The sequence below is a fragment of the Pararge aegeria genome, chromosome 15 (genome assembly GCF_905163445.1).
Source record: "Pararge aegeria chromosome 15, ilParAegt1.1, whole genome shotgun sequence".
Lineage (NCBI taxonomy): Eukaryota > Metazoa > Arthropoda > Insecta > Lepidoptera > Nymphalidae > Pararge > Pararge aegeria.
The window spans coordinates 10,757,103-10,780,741 of record NC_053194.1 but is presented as its reverse complement, the minus strand read 5'-3'; the positions used below and the strand labels follow the sequence as shown (position 1 = coordinate 10,780,741).

At 36.2% G+C, this 23,639-nt stretch overlaps 1 protein-coding gene and 1 non-coding gene across 3 annotated transcripts in view; both read right to left on the bottom strand.

Annotated features, from left to right (window-relative positions):
• The window catches only part of LOC120629772 (lysine-specific histone demethylase 1A), a 464,274-nt gene that overhangs the window by 160,517 nt on the left and 280,118 nt on the right, over positions 1–23,639 (bottom strand). The window lies entirely within an intron of this gene.
• Positions 1,454–1,526, bottom strand: Trnak-cuu. Its single transcript has one exon. It is a non-coding gene; the product is annotated as a tRNA-Lys (tRNA).

Genomic DNA, 23,639 nt, shown 5'->3' with positions numbered 1-23,639 from the left:
GAGTTTTTAATAGGCTAATAATTTTGATGGACCAGTAGATAGAGCTTCCCACGTGTGCAATCCTGGCGTGATATTGAAAAAGGCGACTTTTTAACATTTTGCTTAACTGTTTTCTAGACTTGTAATTCAACTGCTAAAAGCTCTAACTATCTACGTATTTTACTCGTTTTTGCCATGTATGAAACTGAACTGAAAATAAATTTATAAAAAAGGTTAAAAGGTTACCTTTTTCATTAGCGCGGCAAAATATAATATTATATAATATTTCAACATTCTGATCGTATAAAACTTTAGGTCCACAATGTATTCCAATGCATTTTGAGACTTCTTAATGTTAATGTAAATAATTCGGGCGGTTATATTTCAACACTAGTAAGTAGTTTTATCCCATAAAACACGTCTACGTTAAAAAAAAGAGTAAAGATAAAAATATTAAAATTCAAAACAGTTTATACAATTTTTATATCGATAAAGCGAAATATCACACGTTAAACTACACTGTTTGTATACAAAGTGCGTGTTAGATAAGGCAAAAATTACTAAAACCCTCAACATTTTGATACTAATCTCACGGTTACGAGGAGTTTGAAGTACCGCGAGAGCCATTCAGTGGCAACTTACCGCTCAAATCCGACGACATAGGAGTAAGTTTCCACTATGCTGGGACGTCTAGTATCCCGTGCCGTCCCAATAAACCCTACACTTTCATCATCATCATCTTTCAACCTATAGCCGTATACTGTTAAACATAGGAATTTTATAAAAACCTCTATACTCCAATTACCTGTTCAGCTTTTTTATTCCACTACAAGTTAGTTGACAAGGGTTCTGCAATCGCATCTGGTGGTAAGCAATAAGTAGTCTAAGATGACAGTCAATAAGGATATATATGGCAGTTAAGTATATTAAACTCATGCCCTAAGTATACTGGTTTCTACACAGCATCTTATCGGACCTCTCAATAGTCTAGCTGACTTAAAACAATTGAATCATTCAGTGGGTCTTAAGATTTGGTAATCTATAACGTGCATTGGAATTCACTGCGAGCCTTCACAGTAATGTCTGAATATGTGTAAATCTGGCACAGGTTTTCGTCGGATCGTCATAAGGGAACACAGTGGGAACCGGCCCTAAGCGTCAGTAACGTCTGACTCAAGTATGTGACTACGAGTCGTGGGAAATACTCGTGTGTGTAAGTACGTCCCGTGACCCTCCAACGGTACAGGCGATTGCGCAAACTGCTTGATTGGTTATTGCGACTAAACAAGCCGATAAAACCTCCCGATTGGAAACAACGGAACCACAGATACAATAAATACTGACCTCGCCAGTTGCTCACTGTAGAAATACCACAACTAAATAATATTCCACAAATAATTTTCCATACAAAAACATAATGGGATTTTAAAATACAACAAAAATAAGTGTTAAATTTTAAACATGGACAAAACTTCGCCCAACGTGGGGCTCGAACCCACGACCCTGAGATTAAGAGTCTCATGCTCTACCGACTGAGCTAGCCAGGCTGACAAGGCTATCTTCAAATCTATAGTACGTATTGTTTTCTTAAATTCAAACAACGAATTCAGAATATAATGCTCTTATTTAACCTCACTTGAAATGTAAAAAGTCAATGGAAAGATTTTTTTTAAATAAATACAAAAGCATGAGAGCTGTAATGTATTTTTCAACATCGAGTATTTTCACTATATTACGAAGGGAAGTCGAACGAAGGTGGGCGTTCCGCAAACTCTCCCGGGCAGTGTAATTTGCTCGTTAGGTCACATCAACGCTGTTTTCTGATACATTACCGTAGGCAACTTTGCATTCAAGGCAATTTTATGTTGACTCTTAGGTAGTCTTAAAGTAAAGGCAGTTTAAGTACTACAAACCTAACTTTATCACTTTCCTGTAAACATTTAATATTCTCTCCAACCATGTATCACTGCTGAGCAAGGATCTCCTTTTATACTAGAGTACATACAGAGTTTAAACCCACAGTGCTACTAGAATGCTGGCAGGTTTAGAATATGATAATCTTAAATATTTGGGTCCGACAGCATAATGTCTCCGCTCCGGGATAAGGAGGAGAACACCCTTTAAGAAAAAGCAAGAATGACAAACTAATTCATGTACACATTTATTATCCGCATGTACACTAAGCAAGCAACACTATAATGTTGAAACGCTGTTAAAATGCAATTAAATAAAGTAAACCATGTATCGTTAAACTACATACAAATTCGTGTGCTCTTCGGAAGCAGCCAGGCTATTTTCTAAGCTGAAATTTTCCGAGAGGTCTAGGGGCGTTCCGCAAACACTCTCAAGCTTGCTATTCACTTCGTTACGTCAAATGTGCGCTGCTTTGTAAAGCACTTGAATGGTAAATTTCAACAGATATTTATTTCTTATAAGATAATTCTTTATGAAATCTAATCTCGAAATCAAATCTGCACGCCACTGGGGACGGGCGGTGGTGCCGAGTCATTCTGGATTGGCAACCGCGCATTGAACACAGAAGCATCGGTCGACCACCAGCTCGATGGCGGGATGATATAGCAAAGGCAGCAGGGAAGACTTGGATGCAGCTTACCAGCAAAAGGCAATAGACAAAGATGGCGTGTAAACGAAGAGGCCTTAGTCCAGCAGTGGCCTGAAGAAGGCTGATGATGACGATGATGATGAAAAAGTTATTGACAGGGTATGTAGTAAGGGAGTGTTTGGAGATAAGCTAGTAAATAAATAAATAAATATACTAAGACCATACACACATCGCCACCTAGCCCCAAAGTAAGCGTTGCTTGTGTTATAGGTACTAAGATGACTGATGAATAATATTTTTAAGAAAAATATACATAAATACTTAGAATATACGTATAAACACCCATACACTGAAAAACATTCATGCTCATCACACAAACATTTTCCAGTTGTGGAAATCGAACCCACGGCCGTCAATAATTAATTAAATAAAGTTTATTGGCAGTTCAAAAACTTTAAATCACTCATGTCCAAAACTGACCCGGTTCGCAGGAGTAGTTTGACACATTAAGGAAGCCTTAAAAACCCAAAGTACTTTTCAAACATCACCTCAATAATACCAACGCTTCTCAGGCCATATAAACTGTGGGGTCAGATTGCGTCATGTTAATGCTAGCTCTTCCATGCCTTTTTTGTAATATGTTCCTTCGCAAACAGTTACAAAACACCATCTAAGTAGCGCTATTCCAGCCAAAAGCGTGACATCGTATACTAAATCAGCATTTTTCAACAAGGGCGACTGTCATACCACAAAGCCAAATTGTCTGTTAGAATCATGTATTTCACAGAACACTGTTCGACATGTCAAGGAACTATTACTCAAGCAAACTTGGTCTCTAGAGCATAAATTGGCTAGACCGGCCCGTTATATCCCGATAATTGCAGTTAGCCCACGGGCACGCCGTGCGAAACTGGGTGAAAACCTAGCTGTTACTACAGCTGCTATTATTGTTTCAGCAACTCGCCAACGCCGGCAGCGCTCTACAAATGGACTTGCATCTAGATATTCCAATTTCGAATCTAAACTTTAGAGTATGATGACAGTTGAATTTGCTCTAGACTTGATGCTTGTTCGGTCCTTTGTCCTTTGATGTCGTATGGATCAATATTGGATAATAATATGATGACCTCCGTTGCGCAGCAGTGAGCGCTTTGATTTTATATCTGGGAAGTCCCGGGTTCAATTCCGGACAGAGGCAATTTGGAATTCGTTTTTTTATAAAGGTATCTGGAATGATCTGGTGATATGCTATAGCCTTGGCCCTACCAACAAAAACGTACCGCCAAGCGATTTAGCGTTCCGGTAAGATATCGCGTAGAATCCGGTCAAGGCCATGGGTTTAATATTACTGCCGTATACCTAACACGTTAGCCCGTTTCCATCTTAGACTGTATAATTTCTGACCATCAGGTGCGATTGCTGTCAAAGGCTTACTTGTAGTAGAATAAAAATAAAAATACTAACTGCATACTGCATAGTTACATACCAACAATAAAGCTAGTACTTGTTTTTGTTTGAATGCGCTTATCTCTGCAGTAGCGGTCATATTTGAAAAATCTTATTTGATGGCACAATGTTTGAGAAAGGTTATAAGGCTATTTTGGCAGTGACACTTCTTATTACTCTTTAACTTAAGCGCAGGCAGCCAATGCGACGCGGTGGACAGGAGTGTGTAGCGTATAATATTTCTTATTGGAAAAATTTACTTATTAGTATCACAAGTCTCACGTATACAAAGTCGCAGGGTACCGCTTGTACCTAATATTGTAAAAGCGAAACGTATAATATGTTTGTTTCCAGCTCAATCACGTGTCTAAAATTCCGAAATTACGAAGATTATCGAAACTTAGTACAGGGATAGCTAATCCTGGAGATTACTTTTATTAAGGAAAAGCATTCAGTAACCGTTCACGCCAGATAAAAAATATCTAACTACGTTGTCATCTGTTAACCAGTTTTGACGAAATTTTGCATAAAAATATCCCTTTGAGACGGAGATAGGGTATATTATGAAAATTAAGCTTAATTTTCTATAGTCCGCGAAAAGCAAGAGAATTTGTACGGTGTAATTTATAATTTTTAATATACTCCACACCAAAGAGTTCTCGGCAATGTACCCTCTATGCACGTTTCGCTCCAAATCTGGAGCATCCTTAGGTAATGCTGACTTTACTATCCAATTAAGTTAATCCATCTAATATTTGGACATAGGGTTATTTTCAGCTCCGCAAAACTTACGGTTTTTCAATTAATGGATATAAAAAAAAAACAGGAATTTTCATAAGTGGAATACACGTGAAAATAAATCATTTTCTTGGCATGATAATTTAACATTCATTAAGCTAGAATAACAAAGAAACTTAGGTATTCCAAAGTTAGCGTATAAATTCATACCGCGGTGATTAGAATGTGTTAATATATTATAGTTACTAATAATATTATGTACATTCATGTAATCCTATAATCCTCCTACAATACCTGTCAGATCTATTCCATGTTATTTAAGCGTATTGCCTCCTACCGATTTATGTTATCTAATATACTTACTCCCGTTATGCTATATTCAGATACACTTCAAAACAATAAAAGTTATACACGCGATTTATGTCTCACGTCCATTGCGCATTATTCCAGAATTCCATTCCACATATAACATAGTTCCTTTGCAATGGAACAAAAACAGGACTTTGTTTTCTTTGAATACTCCATCCAGGTCCTTTGAAACGTCCTGTATACATCACAAAATGTCGTTGTAATGTTGCGAAGTCTCTTTAGAACACGGAAAATTATTGCGATATCCGATTTGAATGGAGTGAGCCAAGAACGAACGAGTCTATCTTATTGGACTTTAAGTTGACAACTTAAGCCGCTGAGTTGTAATGGACCGCGCCACAAATCACTTGTTGCTTATATTTTTCACGTGCTGAGGTTTAAGTTGTAGGTGCCTGGTTATTATATTATGCAAGCATTTATATGGAAATTTTGTCTATCTTCTTTAACTTTCAAAGGCGTTTTACAGACTCAATAATTTACAACATACAGACCAAACGGAAGAACGTATAAATTTAAAATTTTGACTTAAATCTTGGATCATCCTAGAAGTGTAGAGAAGGATATTTTCAAATTATACGCCTAAGGTGGTTTAAATTGAATTATAGCTATCTTCTTTAACTATAAAATACTTTTTAAAGACTGACTAATAAAGAACCTATAGACCAAAGAGATCAACATAGAAATTTGACTATAAAATCTTGGATCATCCTAAAAGTGTAAGGTAGGTTTTTTCTGAAATTCCACGTAAACCAGGGGAAGAAAGTTTGAATGGAAGGCAGTAGTTTTGCAACATATACCTATCAATAAATTTGTTTCATATTTAAACTTTTATTTGTTTTAGCTTTTCCTGCAGCGTGGTTTCTGGAGACAGGCGCAGGCACCGCGGAAGATGAGAAGAAGTTGCTGGCATATAAATGGAATTAAGATGAAAATAATAAAATGAAATGTGGAATTTAGTAGTTTGAAGTTATGATTTTTTTTAGACTGGTATTCACCGAAACTGCAGAGACGAGGAGGGTGCGTAACCGAACGTTAGACATCTTTTTAATATTTGTTCTTAATCGTTTTTAATTACACTGTGTGCACGAAATGGAAGCGGAGTCGAGTGTCAGTGGGAATAACCTAATAGGTATATGATTCAATAAAAATTGTCACTCGAGACTTCTTCGCGCACACATCACTGAACTATATAACCGAGACTCGGGTTTTTGTTGAATTCACTCTTTCGTTCCGCTTATTAAAGGTTAAGTAGGTCCCTAGACGACTAACAATATAAAACAATAATTGCTGCAATTATTACAATTGGGTTCGAAGAAATTCTTAGACTAACTATAGCTTAGCACACTATCATCTTTCGGATGAAAAGAATCTCTTACACTGTTCCTGTTATTAATATGGATTGGTTGGTCTGTTTATGTGTTACACACGTATTTTTTCATTTAATGTTTTTGGCGAATTACTCTATTTATATAAAAGAATAGAAAAGAAAAACTTAATTGTAACACAACACAAAGAAAAACATATAAGGAAAACATTAATAGTACTTAGTGCTAGGGTGCAACGGCGGCCTTATGACTAAAAATTATCTTTTAAAGGCAACCTAAGTGAACGAAGCCGATAAAAAAGTGGAAAATGGATGGTGCATTTACTATATCATATATTTATCTATTTTGATGATTTAGTAAGGTTGGTAATTTAAACAAAGAGCTGATGAAAATCCACTTCTTGTGGAATGGGAGCTACTCAGGGGAAAGCATTATCGGACTGGAAAAACATCAGTAATGGAATAAATCGATCGTAACGTATAAGTAATTTCTGAATTACTTGTAGGCTCCGTCTCGTTAGAATCTACCTTTCGACCCGGAGGTGGTAGAGTCACTACGACAGAGAGTAGAGCTTGTTTCTTTTTATTTTTAAACACACCCATCTTTAAACTTTAATACAATATATACAAGTACATTAATTCATAAACTAATGAGTAGTTGAGGAGCATTTCTAAAGAGAGTAGGTAGAAATGAAAAATGTTAGAACGTCAGAACAAATCTATGATCTTTGAAATTGCAATTTCTTCGGAGAAATGACTTTCGCATACCTGTAACAAAGCAAAACATCAGATTACTGCCCGAGACATTCCTCAGATAAAGTAACTATCAGCGAACGATGCATCAAGATGTGTGCAAAAGTTTTAAACATTTAAATGTTCCTGGGGCATAAACAATGGCGGCCGATTGAGAGATCTTTGATAAGTGAACAACTGACTACTGAAGAACGCTCGGTTCTTTCCGTTTATGTAAAAGATAAAGGAGAGATGACTGCAGCCACAATCCTATTATTAAACTGTCCAAGCGTTTGCTCCGCTCTGAATAATAGTGGTAAATTTATTGTAAAACTGTAAAGCACAACTTAATGGAGTCACACAACTACAACTAGTAGTTATTCTTCAAGCAGATTTCCTTTTCTCAACTTGTTATGCCACTTCGTGGGAATTCAAATTGACTTATGACCGCGCCGGCGACTCGGACCGCTACCGTGACAATATCAAACGTATGTGAATATGCACATAAAGTATCTTGGTACGTATAATCAAAACGCGTGACCTACTATAAGCTACTTTATCACTGTTGTAATTCCCATTAGAATATACATTTAGCCTTATGAGAATAAGCATAATAATAATTGTAAATAATAATTGAGTAAGAATCTTTCGTCATTCATTATTATACACTGTGATTTTCTAATTCAACAATGACCTTGTAGCATAAAAATTGTATGCATAATAACACCCTAAAGCGATTGCGAAGGTTTCGGCGACTTAATTAGTCACTGTTCTGGTCATCAATCGACAAATATATTGGAATATCTATTGGTCTGGTGGGAGGTTTCAGCTCTGGCTATTTACCAACGAAAATAAATAACAAATAAGTAGACACACTTTCGGATTAAGAACAAGACAAGAATATGTTAGTAAATTTGCACAGCGGTTTCGCGTCCGCTTTTCATCAAAATCCTTTTTTAGTTATAGCTATGAGAGAGGTACCTAATAAGAAAAAGGTATATAAAACTTTCATATTTCCTTGATAAAGTTATATATTTATCACTTTCCGTCCCATAAACTATTTATATACTCCACTATGTATATAACTATCTATATACTCTATATAACTCAATTCGCGAGAATCCTTTGCATACTATAACATTTATAATATTAAGAAAAAAGGAAGGTATAAAAAGTTAAGCGTGACTACTGAGCTGTGCATCGAAGTGCGTGCCAAACGTAGGTATACTTGGACAGTTTCTATAATGATATCATTGAGAACGTACTATCGTTCGATCGCATCGTCATGATACAAAGCGGTCAGATTCGCGGATATTATGCGTCTTCATGGAAGGCATTACATATAAAATTCCAACCAATAATATGTCATACGTCGACGATGTTGATAACAGAATGGCATGTAATTTATTAAGGATAATTTGGTTATCTTTTTATAATAATTTAAATAAATAATGATTATTTGAAATAACCTTTACGAAGGCAAAGGTGTTACGAGTCCATACACAATATGTGATCGATCATCCTTGCTCAGCCTTTTAGTGTTACGTTGTCGGGCATTCTCTCTTCTTTCATAGGAAAGAAGGATTTAGAGCTAAGACCTGCCAATGCTGATTTAATATTATGATTATTATTTATAAAACAAAAATAAGTTAAACGCGACGCAACGGCAACATGCTCTTTAAAACAAGGCGGTGGGGCAAAGTTTACTTACTACGGGCCGGCACTTGGATGTTCTTGATACGAAAACTCAAACAATTTAAGGCACAATACTTGGTCAATAGTCCAACATTAACTACCTCAACACTAAATCAAAGGAACAGTTTCTATATGTTATTAATGACGGCAAATGAAACTCTCATACATTAGCATTTCTTAAAGCATTTCCGAATCATAATTAGTATCACGTAATAAATGCAAATTATAATCTCTATAAAAAATTCTAATAAGATGACAAGGCTTAACATCTTTATGAATTGCCTTATCTCTTGCTTACAGTATTAATAATAGTTACTTGGCACGAAGGCGTCGAGCAAAAAAATAAGTAGATATAAAGAGACACGCAAGATCGGCCGGCGCAATAAGTAATGGGCTTGGCGCGGCGTAGCCATCGATTGCTTGCGTTATCTCAATAAAGAGCAACAGGCTGCGCTCATTAACACTTTGACACGGTGCAATCATAAATTGTGGAACCCCGCCGCGACCCGCACGCCTCCCGCTCTGCACCCCTGGTACCTGGCCCTTGGCCCGCATTCTACTTTTTGCCATTTCCATTGTTTTTGGGAACCGCCCCATAAACCGTGACGGGGCGATCTTCTGATACGAACGCAGGTGTCGCTTTTCACACGTTTCGAACTTAATTAAAACGTTTTTGTTAACAATGTACATTAGAAACGTAGATTCATATTTGTGCACGCGATAAAATCGCAGCTGCGCGAAATTACCTTTCAAAAGCGTCAATTTGTTATCTAATACATTTTTTTATCCCCGGGACCACCATCCGTCGTATCAATTTCAATGGACTCATGACATTGAGGGCAGATAATAAAATTTTTGTTGGATGTACCTACAAGGAAATTAAATTAAGCCCAGTGATAAAAGACAGGGTCGTTCATCAATAAAGATATAATTCATTCGTTACTAACAGGTAAGAACATAAAATGAATGTGTGTAATTCCAAGCGACGAAATCAACAGCAGTAACTGTCCAAAGCTATCGCCAAGTACATAAAATATCGTACCCAAAGTTACAAACATGGGAAGTCATTAAACCAACTGGCATGGCACTTAGGAAACTCCTATAGCCGTCTGGCCAAGCATAAAGATCAATATCTCGATGGCTCGCTGCCAAATCTTTTTAATATCGTCCCAGACGCAACTGAAGAGTGGTTACGACCGATAACAACAAAACTATTACGTGAGCAGTTCGCCCGCGAATTGGTCAGAAGGCTGGCGATATCTATCGGCCGCTAGTTAAATCTTATTGTCGGGGACAATGGGGGATAATGGTCCGAGCAGACTTCTCTTTGGAGCACTTTTGACTTGGCTGGACCCGTGGTGGCGGTGTGGAAGAAAAGAGAGCTCTTACATCCCGAGTAACTTTTAATGAGTGCTGCTTTAGTCCTCTTTCAAAGCTTTTCCGGTAATAACTTGTGAAATTAAGTAGGCGACGCAAACTATCCATTTAATAAAAGATTTACAATTCTAACAACTTTTTAAAATAGAAAAATTAATTTTAAATCAGTACAAGTTTAATTTAAACTTTTGACATCTCAGACTGCATCTAACATTGACGGCCGATTGAATCGCGCATAGGGTCGCTGCAAACTGCGCAGTTTGCAGCGACCCTACTTCCTGAGTCCTAGTCCTAGGCCGTGGGTTCGATTTCCACTACTGGAAAAAGTTTGTATGATGAGCATGAATGTTTTTCAGTGTCTGGGTGTTTATATGTATATTCTAAGTATTTATGTATATTATTTATAAAAATATTCATCATTCATCTTAGCACCCATAACACAAGCTACGCTTACTTTGGGGCTAGATGGCGATGTGTGTATCGTCGTAGTATATATGTATTTATGTATGTTTCATTACAATTAGTGTGGTTGCAGCCAAGCGCTAGGTAAACTATACATTAAAACAACCACTAACCATTACTTTAATATCGATAGCCAAATTGAACTACGAGTAAATACATTCTTAACTTGAAAACTTGCTTTACGAAACAACGTTCCATTTTTATTAGCATGATTCTAAAAATTAAATCTACGAAGGGACTTAGTTGGTTGTTAGAAACACTTTTTTATCGTTTGCTATTAAAAAAACGACATCGGTTCGCTAAACTGAATAGCTCAATAAAAAGGCGCGTGAATGAAGGCGTTATTTTTCACACTGCGTCGCTCCTGCGTTTCGGGCGACGAAACGAACACCCATTATCATAAAGCAAACAATAGTGTAAAGATCAACAAACATAAGCTCTGATCATTTGGTAGTTCTAGGGATGAATGCCAACGAAGCGAGGGAGGATATAGTAATAAAAATAGGTTTATTGGGCGCTATTAAGAAATACAATAAAGCCCTCCTAGTGTACCGCAACGAATAATAATGATCTATGGCTCAGAGTTACTCAGCTGGCGATTGAGTCGAGAGATCAATAAAAAATGAGGAGATCCGTACTAGAAAAGAATTGGAGTGACATCGCTCAACGGGTCGTGATACAGAAGTGACAACGGCTCGGAGAGCTGATGGATAAAGGGCTTGGGTCCCAAGGAGGTGGAATGGCTATCCGCCACGGTTAGCGTGGCTGTCTAGTACAAAGCTGTTTCCGGATCAGTAAATCTTTCTGGCAAGAGTGCCAGCTTTGATTTTGAAATTTGGCAGTTTACCGCCGTGCACCGGGAAAAATGTTTAGTCAACACCATTAGGTACTATAAGTTATATGTAACATAAATCATTAAGTCCACCAATCCGCAATCTAGCAGCATACTTGGTATGTGCTCTAAGTCTATACCTTATCATAATGAGGGACGACATTATAATATGCCTAACAATTCTGCGAATTATTAAAAAAAATCCTATTTGGGATTTTTTTAAATTCCCGTAATTAAACATTAAGAGGATAAATTTAAACCCTAATTATGTAAAATATTTGAACTAAACAAAAGGTGTGATATTTTGCACCGAGTAAACAATTGTGCGGTCTGGCCAACTGTTGTTTCCGTTAAAAATTTCATATTCTGCGAAAAAAATTAACCACGTGTTGAAAATTGTTTAAGACGAAATAATTCTGGGAAACTTTAGTTACGTATACTTACTCGTAGTTAGCTACATAACGGCGTGAGATTTTATTTAACAAAATGCACGTTACATTTATTTAATTAGATAGTTATACTATGAATTTGTTTGGATGCATATCTTACTAGACTCGTGATAACTGTAGAAGTTCGGCATGTTATGCATGAAATTGCGCTTTGAATATTTTTCCGTTGATGTCCCTGATATCAAAAGTCAGACATGCGTACTGCTGGACTTGCGGAGCAATTTTCCTGGATGCAGATAATATCAGTAACTCCAAAATTTTACCGACGCGTCGGAAACAAAAAAAATGCTTATATTGTTAAAAGTAAAACCGGGGCGTGTGGATTATTCATTATTTTTACACTCCCTTGTACAAAATTACACTGTCTTTGCGGTAGGGACTGCACTGGACAACCCTCTTCTAACCGCCTTGTACATCATGTCTCACTGCTACCTCCCCACTTGCAACTACTTTACTTTACCACAAATGCCATTTCGTTCCTAAACTTTGTAGTCGTAGGTTTATATAGAATGAGTTCTTGTATATAAGAATGTAAGTATCACAGCCCCTGTGAAGCTTAGTTCGACGCAAAACCGAGGTATGTATAGTGCTCATTATGTATACACTCCTTGGTACAGTTACAATGTCATTGCGGTGGGGAATGCACGGGACATACCTTTAACCGTATAGTACATAATGACCAGCCGGAAATTTACCGACTTCATCATCATCATCTTCATTTCATCCTGCGAACGTCTACTGAACATAGGCCTTTCCCAAGAAGCACCTCCACAACCAGTCCTCAACCTTCTTCATCCCTCATCCTCACCAGACACACTTTTTATATCGTCGGTCCATCGTACTGGAGGGCATCCCACACAATGCTTGCATGCTTACCATCGCACCTATAAAAAGCATGGCCTGCCTATTGCCATTTCAACTTGCTTATAGTTTGAGCTATGTCAGTGACGCTCACCCACTTGCTATAAATCCATTTTATCGCAAACATCAATACGAACCAATTCTTTGTACTTATCAATATCGCGTTTCGGAACTATGAGTATACGACGTAAGTATTAAAAGCCCATTCAAGCATTATTTTCAAGGTAAAAGCGGTGTGTGTAGATTACTCATTATTTATACACTCCTTAGTACAATTACACTGTCGTTGCGGTGGGGACTGCACGGGACATACCTGTAACCGCCTTGTTCATCATGTCTAGCCGGAAACCTCCCCGCTTGCTCTGCCATACCGCAAATGTCATTTCGTACGTATACTTTATATTGCTAGGGATGTATAAAACTAATTGCTGTCGCAAAACTAGAACTTCTGTTTAGCTGGGAATAACGAACTTTCCTTAAGTACAAAATTATGCCCTGAACACGAATTTTCAGGAAATATGACATTAAAAACTTATCTCCAAATTTTATGGTTTCTGATTGTAAAAACAGGAAATTCATAAAAAAATCTATTTAACCTTCTGATAAATGATTTTTCCTAAAATACTTGATTCCTAATTGTCTTATTGTCTTATTGTCTATTGTCTTATTCACCGCATCGTTTAGAAATACTGAAATCGGAATACCCTTTCCTATCTCTCCCAACCAATAGAGCAAATTCTGTACGAACACAAGGTACAAGTTCTATCCCAGAAAGTATATTTTAGTCAGAAAGTATTATTTAGTGCTAGAAAACGCAGACGGTGTTAGGGCAAAAGATAGTCAAATTATAAAATAAACTAATTCCAAAAAAAAAACATTTAAATACACAGGAGACTGTGTGTGAATAATTCTCACCTAATAGTAAATTTAAAAGTAGGCACTTAGTAAACACGAAGCACGAAGCACGCACGAAGTAACGTCGTTTTAAGCGATCTTGTATTTGTTTATTTTGTAACAGGAAAGAAATTTTAAAGCAATATTAATACGATGGGGTTATTCAAAGCACATTTGGCGTTATAGCATCAGCATAGAAATGGGTGACGATGGGCGCTCACGGCTACCGTGCGACGAGAAATATTCATAAAAACATCACGGATCTAACGTTCTGTGAGGTAACAAGTGTTTTTGATGGACTTTGAATTTATTATTTAACATACTAGAATAACGATTATAATTTATGTTGTAAACATTTTATTAGTATTTTTGTATAAATAACAATAAAAGTAGCTTTAGGGCGGTAAAATAAATTCTAATCAGTAAATAGGTACTCATACATAGAGCCTAACTAAACAATCATAATCAATCACCATAAGTCCCACTGCTGGGCACATACCACGTACTGAGCATAGACATACCAAGCTGCTTCGATGCGCGTTCGTATCATAAGTTATAATAACCTGGACATAAAACTTATCAGCACGGGGGTTGGAACCGCCGTCTTACTAACTCCCGTCTGATACTGAGAATTATTATATAATAGCTGTTGACTGCGACTTCGTCTGCGTTTGATTTTGTTTTCCTGATATGGCATTCAATTTAGTTGTAGTTCTAAAAAAAAATTAAACTATTCAGTATTGCTAAGCCTTAAATGAGAGGGTTGCTGCTGTCCAATGAGGAGTTCTATCCTCTATCTCCAACCACATTCATCAGATCTACACAGTTTGGGCAAAATTAAACACATATTATAACTTCTATAGTACAAAAATAATTATTTAAATCGGTTATAATCTGTCGGAGTTTTGGTGTAAAATCGTCAAACACTTTCATCCCCTCTCTCAAAGGAACCCAGCTTAATGTCGGGATAAAAAGTATCTTATATTACTTCTAACACTTCCAAGAATCTTCTAAAAAGATTTTGCGTGAAAGCGCAACAAACAAACTTACATTGACATTTATAATATTAGTAGGGAATTATGTATGATATATTGAATAGAAAAAGTGAAAATCTAACAAAGGCCCAACCCGGAATTCGAAACCAAGACCTCGTCATACAAATTCCGTGTTCTTTTAAATTAAGACTACAAACATTTTGCAGTACGAAACAATAATAAGAATATAATCGGATACCTATTTCAAAATATAACGAACTGGCTTTATTAAATATTTTGCCGGTGTTAAAAATAACTTTAAGAAGGATAAAGTTAAGAAGGTTTTCAAAGTTTCATTTGAGTTAGTCATAACAAATTACTAAAATATTTTTGTGACAAGCTGGAAGTACAATATTTGATGACAGCAAAGATTGGATAAGTAATTTATTCGAAGTTAGATAAGTATAAAATATCGCCGCCTATACCTAATCCAAAATTTACGATCCGAGTTTAAAAAACACGATAGAGCTGTTAAAAAGTTTCGAAGGCAGGAAGCTAACAAAAACTAACAAACATTTCCGCTGCCCAATAGAGACGAAACTGCCATCTCGTGAGTAATGCAGGGAAAAAAAGACAACAATTTATCTACACTAAAGAATATAAGGATAAAGGCGATGAATATTTCATTGTGACTTTTATAGTAACGCCGAAATGTTATTAAACAAACAATTCGCCCATTTGACGCTTCTTCGGACGGGAGTCCGAATAATTGATTCTTTCCGGGGGCGTGGTGACGAGATGGGTATTGTGGAAACTAGGGACGTCGGTTGACAAATAATATTCGTATTCGAAAAGGCTCCCTGGGAAATTCCTTCTCATTTCCGCTGCTAAACGAAACCTCGCACGCCGACAATGGCCGCGACGTGGCTCCGAATTAAAAAGAAATTGGATGTTGTGAAGCTATGACAATATGTCAAGAACATTATGTCCGGTTAAATTTATGAAAAATATATCAATTCAAGGCGATAATCTCACCAAAAGGAAAACACTAATTTGTAATTCAATTTTTTTTTGTATTTCTACTACGATACACATCGCCATCTAGCCCCAAAATAAGCATTGCTTGTGTTATGGGTACTTAGATACTAGATAGATTGATGAATATTTTTATGAATAATATACATAAATACTGATAATGTACATACAAACAATCAGACACAGAAAAACAATCATGTTCATCATACAAACATTCCACTTGTGGAAATAAAAACCTGGCACCCGGCGGCCTTTGACTCAAAAAGCAGGGTCGCTGCCAACGGTGCCAATCAGCCGTCGAATCCTTGGATCTTATTATTAGTGTTGGTGTTTATTCACATGCCTCGGAGTACAAGTAAAGCCGTCGATATAGATCACAGGCCTCGTCATATTGAAAGAGAGAATGCCAGCAGTGGCAAGTCTATAGGCTAATGATAATTATACTAAAAAACTAAAGTTTCTATTGGGTTATCCGCAGCAAGAGAATAAGGAATTAACACAACAATATTTATGCATTATGTTAATCGTTCCTTTTAATCCAGAATAATAAGATACTGCTTAAGGGTTCGCAGAATTATCTGAAAACGATCTTGCATTACAATTAGCGTAAAAGTAATTACATTTTCGTGTCTTCCACGAAGCAAATTTTGCAACTTTAATATTAGTCGTGAATACACTAAAATAAGTACAGTGAATACAGTAAAATACAGGAGAATCAAATAAAAATATTGTATATGCAGCTTTGAGCTTTCGTTAGATTTACGTATAACAGGAAAATAAGACCGTACTAATAGATGGGCGCGAACTTATGATAGCAATGGCAAATAGGAAAAATAAAAAATTCTTACCGTTTATTGAGTAAAGGTAATTAGTGACATTAAAGGGCTATTTCGAAATCGTTGCGGATCGCTCGCTTAACTAATAACAGCCAACTATTCACTGAACGAATATCTTATCCTATCATTATAAAATATTTAGCGATACATCTAATTTTGTAAATAACACAGGATTATTTTAATAGAACGGTCGTAATAGCTAGGCACCCGGTCGCAATACGCCCCAAAGTTTGAGGTAATGACCGGTTCTCAGAGCCTCGCACGAGATTAATACATCTGAGGGATTCAAATAATAACAAAAGCGACTACAAAAAACTAAAACGGCTGATAAATGTTCTATCCTACCTGGACCCTTCGGCTAATGCGGTTAAGAACGGTCCCTTCGATCGAACTGTGGAAGAGATAACAACCTCCCCAAATATAATAAATCTAACCGATAAAGTTTAACTTAAACAAAGGCGCCCGACTAATTGTTTTTCGAAACCTATCATTTGAGTAAACTTTCCTAGCGAGTTGCACGTGGGTAATGTATGCACAAGTTAAACAAAGTTGTTAGTTGAGAAAATTAATTAACTATGAAAAGCTAGAGTGTGCAAGTAATCTAGACGGCATGGTTGGCTATGAACCGCAGCTACTGCGTGTATTAATTAGGTTGAACCGTCCACAAACATTGTACCTACACGGCGTGCTACTCTGTGAATACTGCTAAATCAACTATGCTAGACAAGCAAGTTGGTTATTAAGGACACTAAATTAAAGCACTGCACTATTAGTTTTATTACGGGACCAGCTATCTACGCTCGGAATATTTATATAAAATTATATCAGAAATCAGTAGATCTAAAGAAAAAGAAAGAAAAGCAAACCTAAAAATACTGGAATGGCGACCCCGTACCTAAGTCCGTGGTCGTGCAGCTTTGGTAGACCCTCCTAGGTGGACAAACGACTTCTGGAGAATCGCAGAGAACTTTGGACACAGATGGCAAAAAAACTGAGTAATTAAGAACTCCCTACAAAATGCCCAAGCCTAGCAATCCTCATCTATTTATAAGATGGTTTGTTAGATCACCGTTAAGTTACAATTGCAATAACATGATACCCTATTTTGTTCAGATATAATTTATCGTCCAAAATAGTCGTAATTGTTAATAAATATGAGTTTTTTTTTCTACGGTGGGCATCCTTCATATTTTATGTTATTTGGCAATAGGACTCAAACATAATATTAAATATGTTGTTCTACCCATATTACCCCGATTACTCACACGAAAACAAAGCTCATATCCCGTAGAGTCCGCTGCAATATAGTTTACGTATCAGCTCACAAACAGCCCCAACCAACCATTGTATTAAAGGTATGTCCGTACATTTATCTACTTTGTCGGTAGCGCTATGCAAAGTTTATTGTGAGCGAAAGGATCGGAACGATACAACCGTAATATTGTCTTTCCACCAGTGATGCACTACGTAACTAAGCTACAGAGCTGGCAAACCAACCAATAGGATCGCTTGGTTTTTATAGCATAGCCTAACATAGCTCTAGGTGGACAGGGATGCAACAAAGTTGAGCTTAGCGTAAACTGGTTCAAGCGAGGGATGCGAGCCAGGGTATGTGTACTCCGCTAAACAACTTAGCGTTTATACAGTGCAAGAAACAAAAAACTAACTACATAGAAATAAGAAAACTAAGGTTGCCTATCCGCTTCAGGTGCCAAGCGATGCGAGTATGCAAAACTAAGCAGTAAAACTATGTGACTTATTCAATCTAAACTAAGCTTTGTTGTTGATGAATGTTAATGGCGATGATGATGCAGCTTAGCTGGGAAAGGGTTCTATAGCTAACCTGTGACTGATCTCAAGCTCCAGCTAGAAAGTTGTTACTAGAAGGCCTACAGCATATTTTTTAAGCGTAACAACATCTATCGGCTTATGTTGTTAAACAAAATAAACTTATTCTGCCTCCCACTGACTTTCTTTTATTACTTATTATATACTTATTTCTTTTTTGGGTTTCGACCATAGGATTAATATAAGATTTGCGAATTCAAAGTTACTGCGTCCATTAATTCAGAAGTGAAATAAGCCTGTGATTGACCGAAGAGCTGTTAGACGGACAATATGCAGATTTAACCAAGTAAACACTGTTTTAAAAATAAAAAAAATTACAGTTGAACCCGTAGCAATGGCTCTAAGAACTATGCAATGCAAATGAAGTGATCCTATTGGTGAATGTAAAATACATCCGAAGCACCGCTTCCGCGCTAAGCTTAAGTGGAGAGGCGACTTTATACGAGTAGATGGACACCCAAAGCGAATAGATTGACGGTTCAAAAAAAAAACAAAACTTGGAACAATTACTGCCTAGCAATAAAATAAGTGAAACGGCTATATTGCCACAAAAGACCCTGTTTAATGTCGCATAGAAGCTTAAATGTCGGCGGCACTTTCGTTTCTATACAAAAGAAGGATTAGGTTTTTAAACAGAAGTTATCTTTCCACTTCTGTATTCTCGAAAGTAAAAGTTAGTACCGACGTTTAAAGAAAGACAATATAATGTTTATTACTTATCTTTTGTTCTATAATAATAAAAGTGAAATTTACGCATTGCTCTGCCTGTAGTAAATTGCCAGGTAATTGCCCAAATTAGACTAAGGTGAAACAGCTAGAAAACGAAACGTATTTAATCTCGTTTTTCGTGTTTGGTCAACGCAATAAATGACGGCAAGTACTTTCATTTTAAACAATGGAGTTATATCATTTTTGAAATGGTGGAATTATGTATGTTTCTTTTTTTATAGTGGGTTTCGTAAAGTGGGTAAATAATTTCTAATACTTATTTACGCTACGCTTGATTTATGTGAATTGCTAGCTATATATAAATAAATTAATATATTACGACAAAACACACATAGTTATACTAAGCTAGCTGAAGAATATTTTTTTATGAAAATAATACAAATAAATACTTATAATATACAGATATATGTATCATATGGGCGCATTCGCATACACAGAAACACATACATTCAAGCCAGTTACACTTGACTTCTTGTACAAAGACTCAAATGGCGTAAAGATGCCATCTCACTCCTTTGGTCGTTTCTATAGTATGACAAAGTTAATAAATTAGGCGTATTCACTTACTCGTGCTTTAGTCAGTATAGGTATGTCGTAGTTTAATACGAGTTGTGTTAAACTCGACAGAGCACCTTAGTCATGAGCTCGCAAGTGTATTTCTTAACTTTATCAAAGGACCATTCAAATGAGTTCATGATTCTTTTAGATGATATCCGAATGATGTTGCTCTTCTTTACCTACAATTCGCTCTTATCAAATAAAACTGTACGATAAGTTGTTTTAAATTTCTCATCGTTTAGCTATGAAAAGGAACGCAGTGGTTCCTTGGATGCCTACCATGAATCATTGCAGACAACTTACAAGATATAATCAGTAATAGTATGTAAAAGGAAACCTATACGAGATCCTATAAGGCAGAACAAATTGCAATATTTTTAACCATACACACACCATGTATGGTATGATAAACTGATATAAATGGTAAGTCTTTTATTTCATATAACAAACAGCAGTAGTATGATAAAGGTTAAGAAATGTAACAGTTAAATCGCAAACAATTAACTTTTGTTCTAAATGATTTATAGCGGAATTAACATTTAATATTTAACAAAAGACTTTACAATTAAAAATAAATAAAAACTTTATTAAAGCAACATAAGTTTTTAGGCCATGTCGTTGTTTATTTTAATTTTTCCTAGTTAGTTGATTTGTTTTGAATGTAGATATAAAAACTTGTTTGCGTACGCTTCTTTGGCATTAATCAGAACGTTTGAAATTTAGTCCGAGTTAGTTAGGTTAGAGTTAGGCCGAGATAGTTAAACCATAAACAACAGTTTATATGTTTGATTTTGGCGACCTCTCTGGCGTACCGGTGAATGCTATGAATTTAAGTAGGAGGTCCCGGGTTCGATTCCTGGCAGGGGCAATTCGGGATTTCATATTTTCTCTGATCGGTCTGGTGGGAGGCTTTGGCCGTGGCTAGTTACCACCCTACCGCCAAAACGTGCCGTTAAGCGTTCCGGTGCGATGTCGCGTAGAAACCAATTAGGGGTATTACTGCCATACCCCCTAACAGGTTAGCCCGCTACCATCTTAGACTGCATCATCACTTACCACCAGGTGAGATTGCAGTCAAGGGCTAACTTGTGGTAGAATAAAAAAAAAACTAAATTATAATAATTCGTCGGCAACTATCTTCATGGTCTGTTGCTGTTGTGTCTGCGTTATACTTTTGTTTCATTTGGAAAAATCACTCTCATCTGCTAATCACATCGCGCCAAAAGAAGTACCCTATCTAAATATACGTTTAAGTATATATTTTTTTTTGTTAAAGATTATCACAATTACTCTGGTTGTTCTGTGGTCCCATCCCATGTATGTTTCTGAACTTAACAGAATATTAAGAACAATGATTTAATAGTGTGTGAAGTGTCCGTCAACTAGCTTACCTAGAACAATACAAAGCTCATTCAAACGCACAAAAGCCTTTTGTAAACCGCCAAATGTTTGCTCACCTTCAAACAAAAGACATTTGCACGTGCGGACTGGCTATTTGCCGATTTACGGCTGTTGTTCAAGCCAGTATACTTCTTCTCTCATTTTCTTGGTATTTCACTAAGATCTTCTAAGATTCCGCCTAGATTTGGCTCGTAATATAAAAGTCGGCTGTGCTAGAAATTAGCAAAGTTTTAAAGAAAGCATGACGAATTTCAACAATATTTACAAAATTGTTATTTCCGTGGCTTGTTTTTTTAGGACAGTAACACCGATTTATTTCACTTTTCCTTAGCAGATTTGAGTGCGTAGATAAGTACGTATTAAAAATTCGCAACTGTTTGTTTAATTACTTGGAAGTAAGCTTACTTCAATTGAATGTTTTGCAAGCACCAACATCCATTTTAGTAAATATGGATGAAGTTTCTATATAAAGAAGTTCGATCGTTGAGGAAAGCTCTCTAACTAAACGAACCCTACTCTTAAACCTACAAAAGTTATAAAATTAATAATATAATTTGTGTCGCTACTGCAAACTTTTAAAGACGTTTTTTATCAAAATGATGGCCGCCTAAAAGTTGAAAGAAAATTAAGATGGATGACACATTAGCTCCGAGTGTGGAGTCGACAAAAAATACCACACGTGACAAAAGCAATATGACACTAATGTCTTTGCCAAGTTTTGGTACAACTCTGTGATCTAGTAATAATAGCGATATGGATACTTCTTCTTTTAAAATTTTAAGTCTTTTCGTATTTAGAAATGAAAAATAAACGTATACTTATACTAAACCGTTTATTAATTTTTTGTTACATATTAAATATGTAACAAAAAATTCATTGCATAAATTTTATGCAATGGATAACGCCGATATTGCTTTTTAGTATATTACACAGGACACAAAATCGTTAGGCAGCGTAAACCACTTCGGAATCCCGCTGGATTTAAAAAAATATTTTTATTACTTTTAAATACATGCCTTAACCACTGAACCGGACTTGAAGAAATTTTGCATAGACATGTTATAGTTTGCTCCCTGGAGACGGGCATCGATACAAACATTAAAACGCAACCGAAGACGTGAATAATAGCCTCTTATATCATCATCAACATTATATCAACTCATTACTGGCTCTTATATAAATAATGGAAATTTGAATATTTTTTCTCAATTTTAAAAACATAAATACTTAGGTATGGGCACTTTCATGACAATCACAGAAATATTAAGAAAACTGTGGGTCAGGTAGGTACTTCGGTTACATTAACCGGTTACGACAGCACATAATAGTTTCGGTAACTATTGCTTAAATTTTAAAGAGTCCACATTATCCCAACGCAATATTGGAGCAATGTTAACGAAACAAAGGAGGAGGAGAGTGAAAGGACGCCGGCTTGTTAAGACAATAGGCAATAGAAAAATTCTATTTTTCTATTATACAAATTCTCAATGTCACATTTTTGTCTTAGTGCAGGAATCCCAAATACAGAATTCGTAACAATTAGTTTGTCGGAATGTCGGTGCGATTACTTGTAGAATGAATCATAATATAAAAAATTATACTTAGAATCAATATCTTACAATGTCTTACTGGATTGGATTTAATGTAAGACAATTTCTTACCTTACACCAATATCATCTGTTTGACCGCAACGCATTTGTTATCTTACGAACTTCAATTGAGCGCCAAAATACTTGAGTTGAAACCGCAAAACTATTTTAATGGTCCCATTAAAAAGTGATAGTTACAAATCGCTTCGAGTCCGTTAACAATTTGTTGGTAACAAGTGTTCGATGTCCTAATACATAACATTTGGGACAGGAAATGCCTGACAATTTCTAAATACATATATATTAAGTATTTACTATTTCATTCACTTGTATGTTATGTTAGGTTTTTTTATATTGTCGTTAAAGCTAATTATTATTTATATTATTGATATTGCCAATGCCGACGAGGCTGTTATCAGTTGCTTTTTGTGATGCATATTAGTTAAAAGGTTAGTACTTATGCCATTTTACTAGGCAAACGACGGGAGCCATAATTTACTTTTCAAATCACGATTTTAGTCATTGTGTCAATAATATAAATTTTTACCTGTATGTGGGATGTAAGTTGTCAGTCTTAGTCAGTAAGCCTAATAATATATAGAAATATATATATTCAAAAACAAATGAATTCAACTTTCAACATTATAGGACATAAATGTGTATGAAATAAAATGTTGTATGAAACATCTAACAGGGTGTTGATTTTGTATGAGTACAAATTACCTTTTAAATTTTCGCAACAAAATGTTTTTGACGTCAAAATCGTGGGTAATAAACGGATCACCGGTGATGACGCCATCGAGTTGACATTCAAAGTGTGAGGTCAAGGGGAGAGATTCATTACAATTTGTATATTGTTACCAAAACAGTGTGACGTGAAACAACCACCTAACCGCCTGCGATCCGTCATTAATTATTACGGGAGCTACTTGAAAGCACCCCCCACGT